The sequence below is a fragment of the Melospiza melodia genome, chromosome 23, assembly GCF_035770615.1.
Source record: "Melospiza melodia melodia isolate bMelMel2 chromosome 23, bMelMel2.pri, whole genome shotgun sequence".
NCBI lineage: Eukaryota > Metazoa > Chordata > Aves > Passeriformes > Passerellidae > Melospiza > Melospiza melodia.
In genome coordinates, this window is record NC_086216.1 from 10,265,017 (window position 1) to 10,284,529 (window position 19,513).

General features: G+C 48.3%; 1 long non-coding RNA gene across 1 annotated transcript in view; it reads left to right on the top strand.

Moving 5' to 3' along the window:
- Positions 1-1,529: 1,529 nt before the first annotated feature.
- The window catches only part of LOC134428469 (uncharacterized), a 57,578-nt gene continuing 39,594 nt past the window's right edge, over positions 1,530-19,513 (top strand). The window contains exons 1-2 of the long non-coding RNA XR_010030398.1: positions 1,530-1,904; positions 12,229-12,342. This is a non-coding gene — a long non-coding RNA (uncharacterized LOC134428469). The remainder of the gene's footprint in view (positions 1,905-12,228; positions 12,343-19,513) is intronic.

Sequence of the window (19,513 nt, forward strand, 5' to 3'; positions counted from 1 at the left end):
GAGATTTCTGGGATGCATTTTGGGGTCCAGCTTGCTCCCAGTTTGCTGAATTCGGGGGAACCACTTGGCAGCCTCTCCCTGCTCCTTGTCAGGAATGCAAATTTACCTTTCCTTGTGCTGAGGGGTGGGTGATTCACAGCTCTGCCAAACCCTGCTTGGTAAGGAGCTGTTTGCCTGTGGAGCCTGTACAGGAACGTGGCACCATCACATCTCCTGAAAAATCCTCTTTGCCCAGGATTTTCTCCTGGGAAGCTGAGAAGCCTCAGAGAAAAATGAAAACAATAATTACCTGATTTGCTTCTCCTGTGTTTTGCAGCTTTGGAATGTGTTTGGAGATTGTTTATCCAGCAAGTGATTTTTTCATTGGTTTCATGTGAATTGTTTTTGATTCTTTGGCCAATCACAGCCAAGCTGTGTTGGGACTCCGGAAGGCATCACGAGTTTTACATTATTGTATTTTAGTCTTCTGTCTGTATGCTTTCTGTATTCTTTAGTATAGTTTAGTTTAGTATTCTTTAATATAATATAATAATATAATAAAATTATAAAATCGCTTTAATAATATTATTATATCATATAAATAAATACATAAAATAATGATACATAATGTAATACATAAAATATATAAAATAATACATAAAATAATAATAATTTCATAAAATAATAAATTAGCCTTCTAAGAACATGGAGTCAGATTCATTCATTCCTTCCAACGACAGGCATCCCATCGTTGGGAAAAAAAATAAAATAAAAATAAAAAATAAAAAAGGAACCCTGCAAGGGGCAGAAGGGAACAGCAGGGACAGGCGCTGTATCCTTTAATTTAGTTTAGTATTTTTTAATATAATATAGATAATAATAAATTAACCTTCTAAGAACATGGAGTCAGATTCATTCATTCCTTCCAATGACAGGCGTCCTGTCATTGGGATAAAAATAAAATAAAAAAAAAATAAAAGAGGAACCCTGCAAGGGGCAGAAGGGAACAGCAGGGACAGGAGCTGCTCCTTTGACCTGGTGACTTCTCCAAGAATTTATCTCTGCACCAATTCCTTCAATGGCCAGAGCAGCCCCTGACTGAGACTGGTGTTCCATTCTTGCTGCTCCTGCTGCTGCTCACAACCACAGCACAGGAATCTGAAATTGGCCTCTCACAACGTCCTGCTACGTGGATGTAATTTAAAGTCTCTGAAGACAGGGGGAAAATTCCTGCTGGCTTCTCTTTGCTCTTAATCAAGCCTGTGTTTATATAAATATTGCCTCAATGAAGGTCCCCACCAAAGAGATCATTATTTAAAATAATCCTCGGGACTGAGTCCAAGCAGCAGTAAACATCCCAGCTGATACAATAACTCAAGGAAACACTTTGCAGTATATTTTTCCTCGTGTTTGTCTCAGCTGACATTGACAAAGGAATTCCTGCACCACACAACCCTTTCCCCACGCTGGCACGGGTAATGTGTGACTCACACAAGCTCATTTTTCCTCGCTGCCACAGACAGGAAAGCTGCCATGCCGACAGGGAGGGCACCTCAGCAGCAGCTGGGATGGGATCTGAGCTGCAGCTGCTGAGGGGCTGCTCTGGGCTGGGCAGCTCCTCGCTATGCCCTGGGTCTGGTGGCCAAGGAGGGACAGCAGGGCCTTCCTGGACTCTGCAGGGCTGTCCCCATGGTCTGATGGCCAAGGACATCACAGGGACAGCAGAATTGTCCTGAGCCCTGCAGGGCTGCTCTTGTAGTGAGGAGCTGCTCCGCTGCACCAGGCTCTGCTGGTTTTGGGGTCTTGCTGCCCATCCAAACCCTTCCTCCTCATCCTCTGGAACAAGCTGGAGCCCTCACCACTCACTCCAAGGCCGTATTTCGTCGTGGTTTTGGCGGTAACCTGGGAACAGAGAGATCTCCAAGGTAACGAGGGATCAGCGATGCCTTCTGTGCTCAACCAGAGCAGGGCAGGAGCTGTTGGGGAAGATGAAACAGGAAAGCTTTACAAATATGATTGCCTGGCAAAAGATTTTGAGAATATGGAAACTATAAGTGAGAATGAAATGAAAGCAAGCTTTGAGATCCCTCAGTTACTGAACAACTGGAAAACAATGGTGTGGCTGGCTGAAGGTGATCCCCTTTGGATGGAACAACACCCTCTGCTTGCAGACAGCTCCAAGGCTCAGAGCAGACCCTACAGCTTGGCAGAAGGGCCCAAAGAGGAGTTTGTAGGGTTTAAAATGTAACACAGTGTGCTAATGTAGTGATTCTTATAGGCTGTATGTAAATGCTGTAGGATTTGTATCTTGTACTAGACTGGTTAGTGAGAATCAGAATATTCAGCACAGAAGAAGATTTATTGTATTGTAACGAAAACTTCACTCTCTTAGCTCTTACCTCTTAGCTCTTACTTTTCTATGCTCTTACCCCTTTTACTCTCTTATGCTTTTACTCTCTTACCCTCTCATCCTCTCTCCCCCTCTCTCCTCTCAGGCCTCCTCCGAGCTGTACCTGGCAGCTCCAAACAAGGCCTGCACTTGGCCCTTTGCAATAACCCCAAATTCCATGACCAGAAGAAGATTTATTGTACTGTAATGGGAACTTTGCTCTCTCATCCTCTTTACCATGCTCTTTCTTTCTCTCTCTTTACCTCTCTCTCCCTTCTCTCCCTCTTTGGGGTCTGCTCTGAGCTGTGCCTGGCAGCTCCCAGCAGGGCCCTGCACCCAGGCCCTTTGCAATAAACCCCAAATTCCATGACCTGGCTGCAGAGATCTCTCATCTCCATCCATCCCCACCATCCCACCCTCCAACACTCCTACAAGGCACCTTCCCCCAGGAGATGAGCACAGGAGGCTCTGCCTGACACCTTTCCACTCCTCAGTTCTGTGTGCTGTGTCCCCTGGGCCCATGCCATTATTGATCAGGATATCTCGGAGACAGTTTGGTTTATTTATTTAATGCTCCTAATCCGTAAAAGAACAAACCCCATCTCGAAATGGCAGGTTGTGCTCAGAGCTGCCAGGGAGCTGAGAGTAGGCAACCAGATCTTGCAATGAGGTGATCAAAGATTTCATCAAAAATACAGAATGTTCAAGCTGTTCTGCCAGCTGGGAGACTTTGTAGCAGGCTGGAATTCATGCTGCTTGAAATGCTGCAGCTTCCTCCCCAGCAAATAAAAGGGCCCTATTGCCCAGCAACCTCCAAAACAGGATTAGTCACCACAAACGGGCAGATAGCCCAACAGGCTGGGAGCTCAGCTCTGGCAGCTCAGGGGGGATGTTTGGAGAGGATCTTACAGGCAGGTTTACATGAGGGAGGAGCTCCTGAGTGCTGGAGTGTCCCAGCTCCCAAGTGCTGGTGTGTCCCTCTTCCCACTGGTGTGTCCCAGCTCCCAGTGCAGTGTCCCAGCTCTTACTGGTGTGTCCCAGCTCTCATTGGTGTGTCCCAGCTCCCAGTGGATGGATGATGGATGGATGGATGGATGGATGGATGGATGGATGGATGGATGGATGGATGGATGGATAAAGGATGGATGGATGGATGGATGGATGGATGGATGGATGGATGGATGGATGGATGGATGGATGGATGGATGGATGGATGGATGGATAAAGGATGGATGGATGGATGGATGGATGGATGGATGGATGGATGGATGGATGGATGGATGGATAAAGGATGGATGGACAAAGGATGGATGGATGGATGGATGGATGGATGGATGGATGGATGGATGGATGGATGGATGGATGGATAAAGGATTTACATTACAGAGTCCCTCCTTGATAGCCATGCAAAGCACAAGCCATGAAAACGTGTCACAAAATGATCCTCTTTTTTTTACGTGATACATTAAATATTTATGGGGTTTTTTTAATTTTAACATTGACCAAGATGTCTGGGAATTCCAGTGGTTTTTTCCCCCTTGACCTCAGCCATAAATGCCAGAGCTGGGCAGTGTTTTGGGAGGAAGGCCTGAATCCTTCCTGGTGCCTCACCTGGCCTTACTGCACATTCCCTGCTCTGGCTGCTCCTCTCGGGCTTGTAATTGTGCATTTCCTCTGCAGATTTCAGCAGTAATAGTTTTTCCAATTGTTCCTATAAAATAAGCTATAAAATAGATTGTGTTTTTAATTGTTTAGCTTCATTCAGCAGACTAATCGTTGGACTTCAGGCATGTTACATTAAATACAGCTAAAGGTTTCATTATTCAATTTAAACTAATCTAATTAGTCAGAGACAATCATTTAATTTGGTTATGATTCTAATCTCTCATCAGGAAACTTCTCCCTGACAAAGTCCCTGCTTTCTCTTTGGGAAATAAAACTGCCAAGGAGGGAACGTTGTAGGGAATTAGCCAGGAAAAAACCACCAGGCCAAAGTCATTACTGAGCTCCTGGCATTCAAGTGGTGCTGCTGCCTTGTTCTAATTTCTGATGTCTGCAGCCAACAGGGATGAAATTTTCTCTGCTGTAGGGCACACTTTCGGAACTCAGCACATCCCTCTGGGTGTCCAGAGTTGCTGAGGACCCCGTCAGGGGGCTCAGAGACCCTGGCACACAGCCCAGAGCACCTGGGGATTTGATTTTGGCCCCTGGAGCAAGTTACCAGCTTTGTATGAGGACATGAAAGTCACACGCGTTTGAATGGTGTAATAACAAAATGATCACAGGGTGAAAAAGTAGATTTTGGGGTTTTTGGTATGGGGGTTATGGGGACAAGATGGAGGAATCTGGGCTTGTCCAGCCTTTCTTCTCCTTCTTCTTGTTCTCCATTTTCTGCAGTGATGTTGGCACTTTGGGATTGGTCTAGAGTAGAAGTGCACTGTCTAACACAGGTGATGGGTATTGGGAATTCAGTGTAAATATGTTACACGTAGTTTGTAGTATAAAAGGACAACACAGAGTGCCCGTGGCTGCCCTGCTGAGCACATCTCGGCTGGGCAGAGAGAAAATTTTATTGATAAGAATTAATAAACAACCTCAAGACGGAAAAGTGAAGAGTCCAGACTCGTTCTTCAGTTGTGCGGGCTGGAGTGGAGACATCCTGCACATCTCAGGGCAGCAATTAACAACCAAAAACCCAAGACCCAGCAAGAGAAAAATAATCCCTTTTTCCTCGAGGTTACAAGGGAGGGTTTGCTGAGCTCAGAACTGCAATGGAAGCAAAAGCAACTCCAGCCCAGCAGAATATTTATGGCATCTCTTCCTTCCTTAATTTGGCGAAGGAGCTGAGATTTCTCCTCTGGAGAATGTGGAGTATTAATTAACTGAGGACGGGCTGAGAAATGGATGGCTCTCCTAAGTGTTTTCCCTATACTTTATTATCATTCTAGGCTTTTAAAACAATGGCCGTGCCAAGGAAAAGATTAGAGTGAGGCAGAGACAGGGTTTTTTTAATAATAACCAGACAAAATAATATCAATACACAGCATATACCATCAGAACAGAAGACAAATTCGTTACAAGGCATATTTGAGTAAGAGGTAATTGTGACTTGAATAGATTACTTTTATCTAATGTATTTATTGCTACATAAATATAAAGATGTATAGAGCTTTTCTGACGGTATCCAGAGACGAAGTAAATAGTATGGATTTTTATACCTGTAATTTATGTCTCTCCATCTGCAGTGACAGATACAGATGCTGTACCTTACAGCCTGCCCTGCATCTTTGCAGCTGGGGGTGGAAAAAACACTCAGGGCAGGAAGATTTCAGCCCTTCCATGGCCGTGCTGCTCCGGGAAGTTTTGTTTTATCAGAGCTGCAGTGCCTGGAGTGCAGAACATGAGGTTCTGTCCCCAAGCCCCTCCCCAGCTGCCTGCCCTGTTCCTCTCAGGGGTGGCAGCTCTGCCTGGCTCTGGGTCTGTGATGGTGTTCACAGGGGTCTTAGCATGAGGGAAGAGACGAGGGTCTGACTCCATGTCTCAGAAAGCTTGATTTATTATTTTATGATATATATTACATTAAAACTATACTAAAAGAATAGAAGAATGGGTTTCATCAGAAGGCTGGCTAAGAATCGAAAAAGAATGATAACAAAAGCTTCTGTCTCCGACAGAGAGTCCAAGCCTTCTGATGAAGGTTTAGGGTGGCACTGTGACCATCCCCAGTTTAGGTTTAGGGTGGCACTGTGACCATCCCCAGTTTAGGTTTAGGGCGGCAATGTGACCATCCCCAGTTTAGGGTGGCACTGTGATCATCCCCAGTTTAGGTTTAGGGTGGCAAAGTGACCATCCCCAGTTTAGGTTTAGGGTGGCAATGTGACCATCCCCAGTTTAGGGTGGCACTGTGACCATCCCCAGTTTAGGTTTAGGGTGGCACTGTGACCATCCCCAGTTTAGGGTGGCACTGTGACCATCCCCAGTTTAGGTTTAGGGTGGCACTGTGACCATCCCCAGTTTAGGTTTAGGGTGGCACTGTGAACATCCCCAGTTTAAGACTGCAGTGTGACCAACCCCATTTTAGGGTGGCAGTGAGAATATTTCACACCCCACAAACCCCAGCTGAGCACATCCCTTCCCCCCAGGGTGGGGAACAGGCAGCTCTGAGAGAACCAGACCAGAACAGGGCAAACCCTGCAGGAATGAGCATTTGTGGGGTCACTGCTGCTGCCAAGGGCTTCTCATCTTTCCCCTGGAAAAATTTTGGTTTTGCAGTAATGCTGTAATTACCCCCCTGTCATGTCACAAAGCAAACAGGTTGGCAAACCTAGGCACAGAACTAAATAATCTGTGGCATAATCTAAACACATAATGGTAATTAAAGCTGACAGCTTAATAAGATACTGAGATCCAAATGTACAGTAGTAATCTGCAATTAAGTAATCTTTTGTAATAGCACCCTGCCAGTTGGTGAAATTTCAGGTAGAAGGGCTGTGTACTGTTCCACAGCACAAATATTGACACAAGGAAAGGGAATCCAGGCAGTGAGCAGCACCCAAACCCCCTGGTACTGTCCAGGGAAGCCCAACAAGGATCTATCCTAGCCTCAGCTGCTGCCCCAAGTTTAGCTGAACATCCCCAATCTGAACATACCCAGAGCTGCCTGGCAGCAGAGCAGAGCCCCCAGCCCCTTTGAGGAGACCCCAGCCCCTTTGAGCAGCCCCCACTGTGACCGTGTTCACGGGGGTTTGAGGATGAGGGAAGAGACGAGGATCCGACTCCATGTTTCAGAAGGCTTGATTTATTATTTTATGATATATATTACATTAAAACTGTACTAAAAGAATAGAAGAAAAGGTTTCATCAGAAGGCTAGTTAAGAATGGAATGGGAAAGAATGATAACAAAGGTTTGTGGCTTGGACTCTCTGTCCGAGCCAGCTGACTGTGATTGGCCATTAATTAGAAACAAGCACATGAGACCAATCACAGATGCACCTGTTGCATTCCACAGCAGCAGATAACCATTGTTTGCATTCTGTTCCTGAGGCCTCCCAGCTTCTCAGGAGGAAAAATCCTAAGGAAAGGATTTTTCATAAAAGATGTCTGCGACACCCCAGCCCCTCTGAACAGAGCCTGAGAGTGGAGCTGGCACCTCCAGGCAGCCCTGGGAGCTCCCTGCAGGATGTGGTGTGTCAGCAGAGGGAAAACATCTGCACTCTTGTTGACACGGTTTGGGTTTCAGCCCCGTCAGATCTCTGACAGAACAACAAATTGAGCCCAGTCCCGAGCTCATGGATGCCTGCCCTGCTGCAGCCCTGAGCTGCACAGAAATGTGGTCACATTCACAGGGATGGGCTGGGAGGCAAAGGAACCCCAGGAATTTCGGACCTGGAAGCAGCAAACAGCTGAAAAAAGGCAGCTGGAGAGACTGAACAAGCTTTCCACCAATGCCTCTGGTGGAACTTGCCCAGGACAAACGCTCAGCGCTGTGCCCACGGCTCAGAACAAGCTGAAAGGGCAGAGCTTGGCATTTCCCAGAGGGATGAGCAGGGCCTGGCACTCCTCAGGGCTCTTGCTGGCTCTGACCCAGCCAGAGGAGACCCTCAGACCCTTTATACCTTCCCCATGGAGGCTGGGGGGAGTCTCACCATTAACCAGGCTCATGCAGGACCATTAATTGCCAAGCTCAGCACAAGCCCCATTGAGCTGACCACAGTTCCACATTTCAGGAGTTTCTGAGCTGGTGGGAAGCTCTCAGGGCTCAGAGGCAGGTCAGAAATGGAGATTTCTCAGAAACAATGGACCAGGATCTAGGAAACCCGTGCCACGAGGAGTCAGAGAGCCAGGAGAAAAGCAGCAGGGTGGTCTGTGAGGAAACAGGAATACTGCAGATAATATGGGGAGCAGAAAGGTGCAATAAGGCCCCTGTGCTGTGGCTGCAGCCCAGGAGTTTCCCTGCAGCCCCTCAGGGAAAATGGATACTCTTGTGTTTGTGGGGTGCCCCGTGGCAGGGAGGAAATGATGAATCTGACTCCTTGTTCTCAGAAGGTTAATTTATTATTTTATTATGTATATTATATTAGAGAATGCTATACTAAACTATACTAAAGAATACAGAAAGGATACAGACAGAAGGCTAAAAAGATAATAATGAAAACTCGTGACTCCTTCTAGAGCTTGACACAGCTTGGCACTGATTGGCCAAAGAGTCAAAACAATTCACATGAAACCAACGAAACCATCACCTGTGGGTAATAATCTCCAACCACATCCCAAAGCAGCAAAACACAGGAGAAGCAAATGAGATAATTATTGTTTTCATTTTTTCTCTGAGGCTTCTCAGCTTCCAGATTCTTCTCAGGAGAAGAATCCTGGGCAAGGGGATTTTTCCAGAAAATAGGATGGTGACAGGGTCCACGAGTTCTGACCCATTCCTCCCCTTCTGTGCCCCAGCTCAGACCAGGGGACAGTGGACTGTCACTGGACAAACACCAAGCAAGGTGTGACTGCCCAGGACAAGGGCGCCAGGCCCTGTTAGGCTGTTCTGGGAAGGCTGCAGTGCGAGGAGAGGATTGCATTGCTGCTGCTCACTGATATGTCAATCAGCCCCAGGGTATATTAATGAGCAGCTCCAGACAGAGCAGGGCCTGCCTGAGAACATCAAATGTCCCTCAGGAACTGTCCTGAGCCTGCCAGGAATGGGCAGCACTCAGCCCTGCTGCAGAGGACGGGCACTCCGGGCTGAAATCCAGGCAGAAATCCAATGTTGGTGCCAGCAGTGCAGGGACAGAGGCTGTGAATGGAGGGACAGCAGGGAGGGAGCCCCCAGCAGCTCAGAATTCCCTCCTCTGTCACTGGGAATTTCTCAGGACACTTCTCAGGAGCTGCGCTGCTGGCTCCAAGTGAAAGCTGAAACCAGACCAGAGAGGAGTTTGGGTGGCATAAGGTGAGCTGGGGTGAAATGTTCACTCTCAGAGAGGCAGCAGAATTGCCAATTGATCCAAGAGCTCCCAGGAGCTGCATGGGCAGAGAGAATCTCAGTGAGCACAGTGCCATGGCCCAGGTCCTCCAGAGAGCCCCGAATTCCCCCTGATGCAGCCCTGGGTTCCTGAGCCCAAATGAGCCCTGAATTCCCCCAATTCCAGCCCTGAATCCCCCCTGATCCAGCCCTGAATTCCCCCTGACCCATTCCTGGGTCCCTGATCCCAAATGAGCCCTGAATTCCCCCAGTTCCAGCCCTGAATTCCTCCTGATCCAGCCCAGAATTCCTCTTGATGCAGCCCTGGCTTCCTGAGCCCAAATGAGCCCTGAATTCCTCCTAAGCCCAAATGAGCCCTGAATTCCCCCAATTCCAGCCCTGAATTCCCCCTGATCCAGCCCAGAATTCCTCTTGATGCAGCCCTGGCTTCCTGAGCCCAAATGAGCCCGGAATTCCTCCTAAGCCCAAATGAGCCCTGAATTCCCCCAATTCCAGCCCTGAATCCCCCCTGATTCAGCCCTGAATTCCCCCTGACCCATTCCTGGGTCCCTGATCCCAAATGAGCCCTGAATTCCCCCAATTCCAGCCCTGAATTCCTCCTGATCCAGCTGTAGGTCTCTGAGCCCAAATGAGCCCTGAATTCCCCCTGATCCAGCTCTGAATTCCTCTTGATGCAGCCCTGGGTTCCTGAGCCCAAATGAGCCCTGAATTCCTCCTGAGCCCAAATGAGCCCTGAATTCCCCCAATTCCAGCCCTGAATTCCCCCTGATCCAGCCCTGAATTCCTCCTGATCCAGCTGTAGGTCCCTGAGCCCAAATGAGCCCTGGATTCCCCCCGATCCAGCTCTGTGTTCCTGACCCTGCAGTCCCAGCTCTGGAAGCTCAGCACCACCTCAGGGTGGGTGGCACTGGGCAGCTGCTGGGTGATGGCAGCAGATTTTGGCCTGGCTCTGCGTGCAGAGGGGTTCCCAGCAGTGCAGCTGCCACCAGAGGAAGGACACATCTCCTGGGCACGTCACACACATGCTGCTCCTTCAAAGTGCCTCCAAACCCTCCCCAGAGCTGCCGTGTGTCACTCCTGAGGGCTCGCACACACACAGCACACCTCCACAGCCTCCCCACCTTTCAAATCCCTGCAGTGTAACTCAGCAAAGGAAGTACAGAATGAGGGTGACATGCAAATCCTATTAATCCACCCAAGTATGGAAATGCAATCCTTTTGATGTCAAAAAGTACAGCAATGATATGTTAAAGAGCTCAGCACGCTTCTGTTAAATATGTAAAGTGCAGATTCCCCCCTCAGCTGTACCACTGCTGCCTTTGAAAGCCTGGGAATTACTCTAACAGCATTACAGGCCTGTGCCCAACAATGGGGGCAGATGTTGCTAAGAGGATTTGGGATCAGCCTAAGGGATTTAGTGACACCCTTCTTCCCCAGCTCGGGTGTCGGGATCTCTGCTGGTCAGAGTGACCCCGAGAAAAGTTCCAAAATCTCTTTTCCCAGCCTGGAGCTCGAAGAAGGGGTCAGAGCTCTTCATTTCTCAGTCTCAAGGTTGTTTATTGCATCTTATCTATAAAAAATTTTTCTCCTGTCCTGCCGAGGTCCGTCCAGCAGGACAGTTCCAGGCACTCTGCCTGCCCCCAGGGCGGTGTTATGTCTTTATACTAAAAACTACGTGTACAATATTTACAATTCCTTCCCAATACCTATCACCTATGTTAGACAGTGAGCTTCTACTCTAAACCAACCCAAAAGTGCCACATCACAGCAGAAGATGGAGGCCAAGAAGAAGAAGGAGAAAGGCTGGACACACCCAGTTCCCTCCATCTTGCCTCCTGAACGCCCATACCAAAACCCCTAAAATCTACTTTTCCACCCTGTGATAACTTCACTAATATTCTACTTTTTTCCTCCTGAGAAGCTGGGAGGCCTCAGGAACAAAATGTAAACAATGGTTATCTGCTGCTGTGGAGTGCAACAGGTGCATCTGTGATTGGCCCATTTTGGTTGTTTCTAATTAATGGCCAATCACAGTCAGCTGGCTCGGACTCTCTGGCCGACACAGAAGCTTTGCTATCCTTTCTTTTTCTATTCTTAGCCGGCCTTCTGATGAAATCCTTTCTTCTATTCTTTTAGTATAGTTTTAATGTAATCTATATCATAAAATAATCAATCAAGCCTTCTGAAACATGGAGTCAGATCCTCATCTCTTCCCTCATCCAAGAACCCTGGTACCACAGTCACAGACAAGGGCACAGAGAGATGTTTTCAGAATGTGGCAAAAAGGAGAGAGACAAAGAAGGAGTGTGGCACTCCAGGCCTTGTTTTGCCTTTGATCTGAGTTTGAAGTTTTGAGTTTTCTCCAAAAAAATACTGACTGAAGCAAGGGCACAGAGAGATGTTTGCAGAATGTGGCAACTTCAGGGGGAGATGGAAGAGTCCTGGTGGGATTTATTTCAGGGAGTTCTTCTCCTCTCACCTGCTCTCGCCACTGATTCTGCCCATGTCAGGATTTCAGTGATGGTGCAGCTCCAGCTCTCCTAGGGAGACATTGAGTCTTGGTTTAAAGACTCTGAGCAATCAAAACATTCATCCCATCCTTCAGCAGCTGCTCCAGAGCCAAATTAGCTCTGCTTGAAATGTGTGTGTCCCATTCCTGAGCAAAATGAAACCATTCCAGAAACCAAAATTCAGGTTTTTTGCAGCTTGAGCCAAAGACTGGATTGATAAGCATGAAAAAAACACAAACAAAAAAAAAAAAAAAACAAACCCTGAACTTGTCCCATAAATCAGGCCCTGCCTGCACATTACTGAGTCAGCTGAGGGAGGAGAGTGATGGTGTTTGGTGTTTTTTCTCCCTCTCTTTCCCCTAACACTAATTAGGTTTGAAAGGCTGCAGCTTGAGTCCAGATCCCACATGCTGAGAAGAAAGGAACCCAAACAGCTGACGCAGAGCTCAGACTAAACTAACTGCAAGCTCCCCAGGGACATCACAAGGTAAACCTGATAGTCCCTGTCATTTACAATCATTATCAGGCTGCAGAGGCGCTGTAATTTTAATGGGGAGCCAATTAACAGATTCCCAAAGCTCGGGGAGAAGGTCCTGCTCCTTTTTTGCTGGTTTGGACAGCGAAATGGGGGAAGAAAGGCTTTGTTTGCAGGGGATGTTCCAGGAGGTTTCGTGCCCAGGGGAATGGGCAGGGCTGGGCTGGTGAGGAAAAATAAAAGGGCAGAGGGTGGCAGAGGCAGAGCCTGGCTCTGGTGCCAGCCCTGCACGGCTGGATGAGGTGTGGGGTGTCCATCTCCATCCCAGCACAGCTGGGTGAGGTGTGGGGTGTTCTCCATCCCAAAGCTGCACATCTGGCTGAGGTGTCCATCTCCATCTCCATCCCACCACATCTGGATGAGGTATGGGGTGTTCTCTGTCCCATCCCAGCACATCTGGCTGAGGTGTCCATCTCCACCCCAGCCCTGCCCACAGGACACAGAGCTCTGTCCCTGACCGCTGAAACAGCCAGGGCTGGCTCAGCACGGGGCACTCGGGTGCCCAACACCAGGGAGAAGCACGAGCAGAGCCTTGACCCAAAGCTGCAGATGGAAATGTGGCTGTGCTGGGGAGCTTTGGGAGCTCTGGGAGCTTTGGGAGCTTTGGGAGCTTTGGAGTTTGTGAGGTTTGGGAAATTTGGGAAGTTTGGGAGCTTTGGGAGGTTTTGGAGCTTTGGGATTTGGATCCAGGTCTGGCTGTTCCTGTGCTGGACTCATCCTCCCTGGAACAAACTCCTGGTGCTTTTGCACTTGAGGACAGATTGCAAGCAGGACTCAGTGAACCATGCACAGAGGAAGTGTTCAGCCTTCCCCCAGCCAGGCCTGAGCTGCAGCCAAGGCAGTCAGCTGAGCTCCTGTTAAGAGATTTTTGGCCTAAAAGCACCCCTGGAAATGCAAACTTAGCTGAGGATTTGTGCAGGGGGATCTGTTTACCATCCTGGCCAAGCAGCAGTGTCTGAGGCCAGCCCTCAGCACAGGGAAATTCTGAATTTTAATCTCTGGAAACACAGAGTTTATAATTCAGAAGGAAAAGCCTGGGCAGGGTTTGCAGCCTCTGAGTGCTCAGGATCCTCACACTGAGATCCTGCAGGTTCTCTGAACCTTCCCTCACTCCCAGCTGGAATTCTGTCCCACAGAGTGTCACATCCCTTTCCCTTCCTTATGCTTTGCCTGCTTTAAAGAACCACACATGCCTGGGCCCCTGTGTTCTGATATTAAGCAGATTTTGTGCAGTGCCAGGGCATTTTGCACTACGAAAACTGCAAGAAACACCAAAAGCTGTTCGCAGGTGACTCCTGTCCCTGGCAGCCTTTGTTCAGCTCTCTGCCTGAGCCAGCACTTCTGCTGCTGGGGAAGGAGGGAACAGGCAGAGAAATCCTAAGAAAGGTAAAAGCATTAATGGGTCAAGGCCTCCTTTGCATAATTCTATTATCACCAGGAAGATGCTGCAATAATCATGTTAGGCATGTGCTCTGGAGCATCAAAGTGACTTGTCTTACCTTACTTTTTGATGTTAGACAGGTTTAAATGCTTTGTACAGCTGAGGCACCTCCGACAGCTGATCAAGAGAGCCTGTGCTGTTCAAGCAAAGCAAAGGCCTGTTTTGCCTTTTTTTTTAATGTCAACAATGCCACATTCTTCCAGCAAGGAATAATCTCTGTTGTCACAAGCTGTGAGAAGCAAAGGTGTGGGGGAGAGGCTGTGTGGGGGTGCCTGGAGCTGCCAATTCAGCCTGCTGGGCATTGTTGGGGCAGAAATGCAGGGAGCAGGGTGGCACAGCCCCTGCCCTGTGCCCAGGGATGTGCAGAGCTCCCCTGGTGTTGGGGAAGATGGAACAGGAAAGCCTTATCAATATGATTGTCTGGCAAAAGATTTTGATAATATGGAAACTATAAGTGAGATTGAAATGAAAGCAAGCTTTGAGATCCCTCAGTTACTGAACAACTGGAAAACAATGGTGTGGCTGGCTGAAGGTGATCCCCTTTGGATGGAACAACACCCTCTGCTTGCAGACAGCTCCAAGGCTCAGAGCAGACCCTACAGCTTGGCAGAAGGGCCCAAAGAGGAGTTTTTAGGGTTTAAAATGTAACACAGGATGGTAATGTAATGATTCTTATAGGCTGTATGGAAATGCTGTAGGATTTGTATCTTGTGCTAGACTGGTTAGTGAGAATCAGAATATTCAACACAGAAGATGATTTATGGTATTGGAACAGGAACCTCGCTCTCTTGTCCTCTCATCCTCTCTCTCTCTCCTCCTCTTTACCCTGCTCTTGCCTTCTTTCCCTTTACCCCTCTCTTCTCTCAGGCCTGCTCCGAGCTGTGCCTGGCAGCTCCCAGCAGGGCCCTTTGCAATAAACCCCAAATTCCAGCCCTGGCTGCAGAGATCTCTCATCTCCATCCATCCCCACCATCCCACCCCTCGATGCTCCCACACCCTGGTGCCTCCTCCATCAGGCTGGTAGAGCTGTGGGGTGGGATTAGAGCTCCCTGATGTTCCTGACTTCTGCTGGAGCTTTCATGGAGAGCTTGGGGGTTGATTTGGTTTGGGTTTTTTGTTTTGTTTTGTTTTTTTCCCCTTTTGGTGGAACAACAGGATTTTTGTTTCCAGCCAGAAGGAGGAGCCAGATCAGTCTGGAATTTGGCTCTCTGGTTTTCTGCTACAACAAAACAAAACAAAGTAACTGTGAGAGTCATTCTTTGCCCTTTGGGGAAAGGAGAAAGGAATATTAGTGTTTTGTGAAAGGGAAGTGGATTTTTAAGTTGCTTTTCACTGATTTCAGGGTTGGGGTCAAAGCTTTAGTCCTGTTTCACTTTCACCCCTGACTCAGCCCATTGCTTAAGGAAAGCTTTAAAGAGGACAGGGCTGCTCTAACTTGATTTTGTGACTCTGTGGGACACAATCTGAGCAGGATGAGCTCCCTCCTCCCTGGGTCTCCTCTGGATCCTGTGGAACAGCAGCAATGAACTGGTCCCAGCGCCTTCCCTGCTGTGTGAGCCTTTGTTCCAGCTCTGGTGTCCTCCCTTCCCCAGGCAAGCACCAAAGAGAAGCAGAAATGCCCTAAATGCCAGCCTGGAGCATCAATCATAATTGCTGAGCTGCCAGCAGTCATGTAACTGCTTAAAGACCTCAGCAGCCCTCTGGCACTTAAAGAAAAAAAATCTTCTAATTAATCACAGGTGAAACAGCTTGGACCTGCTCCAAAAGCCCCTGAATTTACTGCCAAGCTTTGATGCTAATTTTCCTTCTAAGTAACCCCCTAAAGAAATTTACGATTAGGTAATTAAAGTGATGAATAAAGAGATACTTAGAAGAAAAGAGGAGAAAGAGGGGGGAAAAAAAACCTTGAGTCAAAAGCCTTAAATCTCCTCCCCTCCTCAAAGAGAAATGTTAGTCATTTCTGCACGTGCTTTGTCTCTGGAAATTGGGTTGGATTCCCACAGGAGACTTGAGAAATACTCCTTAAATTAATGTTTGCATAACCAAATAAAAGAGAAAAGGAGGAACTCCTAAACAGATTGTGATTCCGAGGTGGCTGAGGGGAAAAGGGACTTGTGGCTCCTCTCTGAGCAACCCACTCTGAACAACTTCTGTCAGGAGCTGCCTCCTGCCTTCCCCATGGCTTTTAAAGGTAATTAGAGACCCAGGAATGCCAGCTAATTAAAAGATGCAGTGATATCTAATGAAGAACTCTGGAGGAGGTGAAGCTTTAAAAGTCTGACCAGGTCCCAGGTGCTGTGTGAGGCTCTGCTGTGGTTTCCAACACAGGAGAAGGATCTCAGCAGCCTCTGCTCCTCCCTGTGCTTTCTTCAGGCAAATGTTCCCCACCAAACCCAGCACAAGGGAGCTCAAACATGGGCACAGAGGCTGAGATTTTGTTGTTTCCACTAAAAATGCAGAGGTGCCCCCAAAATAATGGACAAATTCAGGATCCAGTGTCAGTTCCAGGCTCTGCCTGACACCCCTGACTGTTCTGTCCACAAACCCCCTGAGCTGAGGGAAGAGCTGCTGGGTGATTCCTGAGGGGACCAGAGAGGATAAAAAAATGGGAATAACGCAGAGATTTCGTTATTCCCACTAAAAATGCAGAGGTGGCCCCAAAACAAAGGAAAAAATCAGGATCCAGTGTCAGTTCCAGGCTCTGCCTGATACCCCTGACCCTTCCCTGTCCTGCTGACCCCTCACAGCCCCCCTGAGCTGAGGGAAGAGCTGCTGGGTGATTCCTGAGGGGACCGGAGAGGATAAAAAATGAGAAAAGGGGAGATTAGATCTGAGGTGACAGAGATGAGGAATAAAAGCCATTAGAGCCCATTTGCAATGTGCCCTCATTGAGTCAAGTTTCAAGGTGTTTTTTGCAGATTATTAATAGGCTGACAGCAGTTTTTGTACAGGGATCTGATAGGGGAACTGCCACTCGTGTGTGCAGTGTGAGGGAAAGTGGAGGCCCTGCATTTATTCACCTGGAGAAGTGAATTTATTCACCTGGAGAAGTGAAGTGCAGCAGAGCTGCAGCTGGACAGGCAGAACCAAATTTCTGGGCTCCAGCTGTGCCATCTCCAGGCTCACATCTCTGTCACCCTGAAGGGCCACCAGAGGAGAACCTCTGCAAACCAGCCTGGGCTGCTTCCAGTGCTCTCCATCACTTGGTGTTCATCAGCTTGGGTTCTGCAGACTGAAAATCTCCCAGGGATCCAATTTATTCCATGTGGCTTCTTTTAAACCCAACAGAGCAGCAATCCTGAGAGTTCTTCTGTCTCCTGCCCTTATCTGAATGATCTCAGCTGTACCCAGGGCAAGGGAAGGGGGCAGAGGGAGGCGAGCACAGCAACACCTGGGCCTGTGGGAAAGGAAAGGTTCAAACATTCCCAAAGTTCCACTTTGGAGCTTGTAAAAGAGAAATACCAGGTGGGGAGAGCTTTGAACTTGCCAGGCTTTGTGGGGCTTTGCTGTCAGCCGTGAGTAATTGCAGCTTTCTGCAGGAGCATGGGTTGGGCTGGAGCTCTGCAGATGGGGATGGCTGCTCCTCCCTGGCTTTCTGTTCTACTGCAGCTTTCCCTTCCCCAGCCCGTGCTGCTGATCAGAAATAATCAAGTTTCACTTTTTTATGGCGGAGGCAGTGTCTTGGTTTGCAAAGCCAGGAGTCTGCTGAGGAAGGCAGGAGCCTCCCCTGAAATGGAAAATGTAAAATGTAAATCCTCCCCACCCCTCTGAATTGCTATAAATTTTAAATTAAGGGGCTCTCAGGCAAAAATATGGGAACAGGAAATAACAGTTCTTTAATAGGGAAAGGAAAAAAATATAAAAGGGTAAAATAAACAATGCAGTGCACTAGAGCAACACTGCCAGAGTCAGAACCCAACCTGACGCCCTGTGGGTCAGGGTGTTGGCAGCAGTCCCATTGGAATTGTGGCTCAGCCCTCCTGCAGTGTCAGGGGTGGTTCTGCTGGAGCAGGGATCCTGTAGAGAAGGATGGATTCTTCCTCTGAAGATCCAGGGGAAGAAGAGGCAGCTGCTGTTCCTCTGGGGAATCCAGTGCAGAAGCCGTGCTGGTGTCTCAAAACCTCTGGATTATACCTGGGTAGCAATGCTTGGCTGGTGTTCCAGAATCTCCAGATTATATCCAGGCAGGAATGCTTGGCTGGTGTTCCAGAATCCCCAGATTATATCCAGGCAGGAATGCTTGGCTGGTGTTCCAGAATCTCCAGATTATATCCAGGTAGGAATGCTTGGCTGGTGTTCCAGAATCTCCAGATTATATCCAGGTAGGAATGCTTGGCTGGTGTTCCAGGATCTCCAGATTATATCCATGCAGGAATGCTTGGCTGGTGTTCCAGAATCTCCAGATTATATCCAGGCAGGAATGCTTGGCTCCTCCCTCTGGGCTCACATCTCCCAATGGGATGCTGTAGTTCTTATCAGCCATGCAGTGACATTCAATAGCTGTTATCAGCATATGTCCCCTCCCGAGGGAGGTGTGATTGTGGTCACTCAAAGAGAGAGTTAAGGCAAACTGCCCACTTGACAAAGGTAATCTGCCATACAGAAGGTAATGGAAAACATCTTGCACTGCAATCTTCAACAGGCAGCCAAGCCAGTGACCAGTGGAAGTCCAACACAATACAAAAGAAATAAAAAAGCTTTTCTTCTAAGAATATCTAAAAAGTGACTTTTTCAAGTATAACTTTTTTCATGCAGTTTTTCAGTGAGGTTTTTCTTTGACCCTATCCTCCAAACTGCAATTTCTTAACCATTTAAGACTGAAATGATATTTCAGCCCTGCAGGACAAAACTCAACCCCAGGCTCAGAGTGCTGAGCTCTCCAGCCTGGAAACTGCCTGCCCACAGAACATTGGGGTGTTACTGCCCTTCCTTCGTGGCTCTGCACACCCAGAATTTCCTATGTGACCCCTCCTGTGTGGTGGCAGCTCTGCCCCAGCCCTGCTCCTTCCCTCCCCAAGCTGCCCATGGCAATTCCAGTGGCTGAATGCCTTCCTCCAGTAAAACCTTAACAAGTCGAGCTGAATCTTCAAACAAATCCACGTCTCCCTCAATAAATATCAAAAGGGAAATCCAGCTTAACATAAACAGGGGATGGTGCTGTTTATATGGCTCCGTTTCCCTCCAGTTAAACCACTAATGGCACTTGGAGGGCTCGTAATGAGCAGCCACATCTGACAGAACAAAGTCATCCCTGGCAGCCAAGGCAGGGCAGGATGAAAGCACCCCCAGCACAGGCCCAGGGCCCAGCTCTAGGCCTGGGCTTGTCCTGCTAGAGCAGGGCTTGGCTCTTGTGCTTGATCCAGGCTCAGAACAATTCCCATCTCCAGGGGATTTGTGCCTGTTCCTGTGCCTGGCTTTCCTGAGGCCGAGTGGGTTCCTCTGCCTGCGCAGGATTTGCTCAAACCCCACAAATTTGGGGCTGATCACAGACTCCAGCCTTTCTGCAGAACCTCAGACTCCATCCTTTCTGTACTTTGCTTTTGCAGAGCCCCAAACTCCAGCCTCTCTGTGCTTTGCTTTCTGCAGAGCCCCAAACTCCAGCTTTTCTTTACTCTGATTTCTGCAGAGCCCCAAAATCCAGCCTCTCTGTATTTTGCTTTCTGCAGAGCCCCACACTCCATC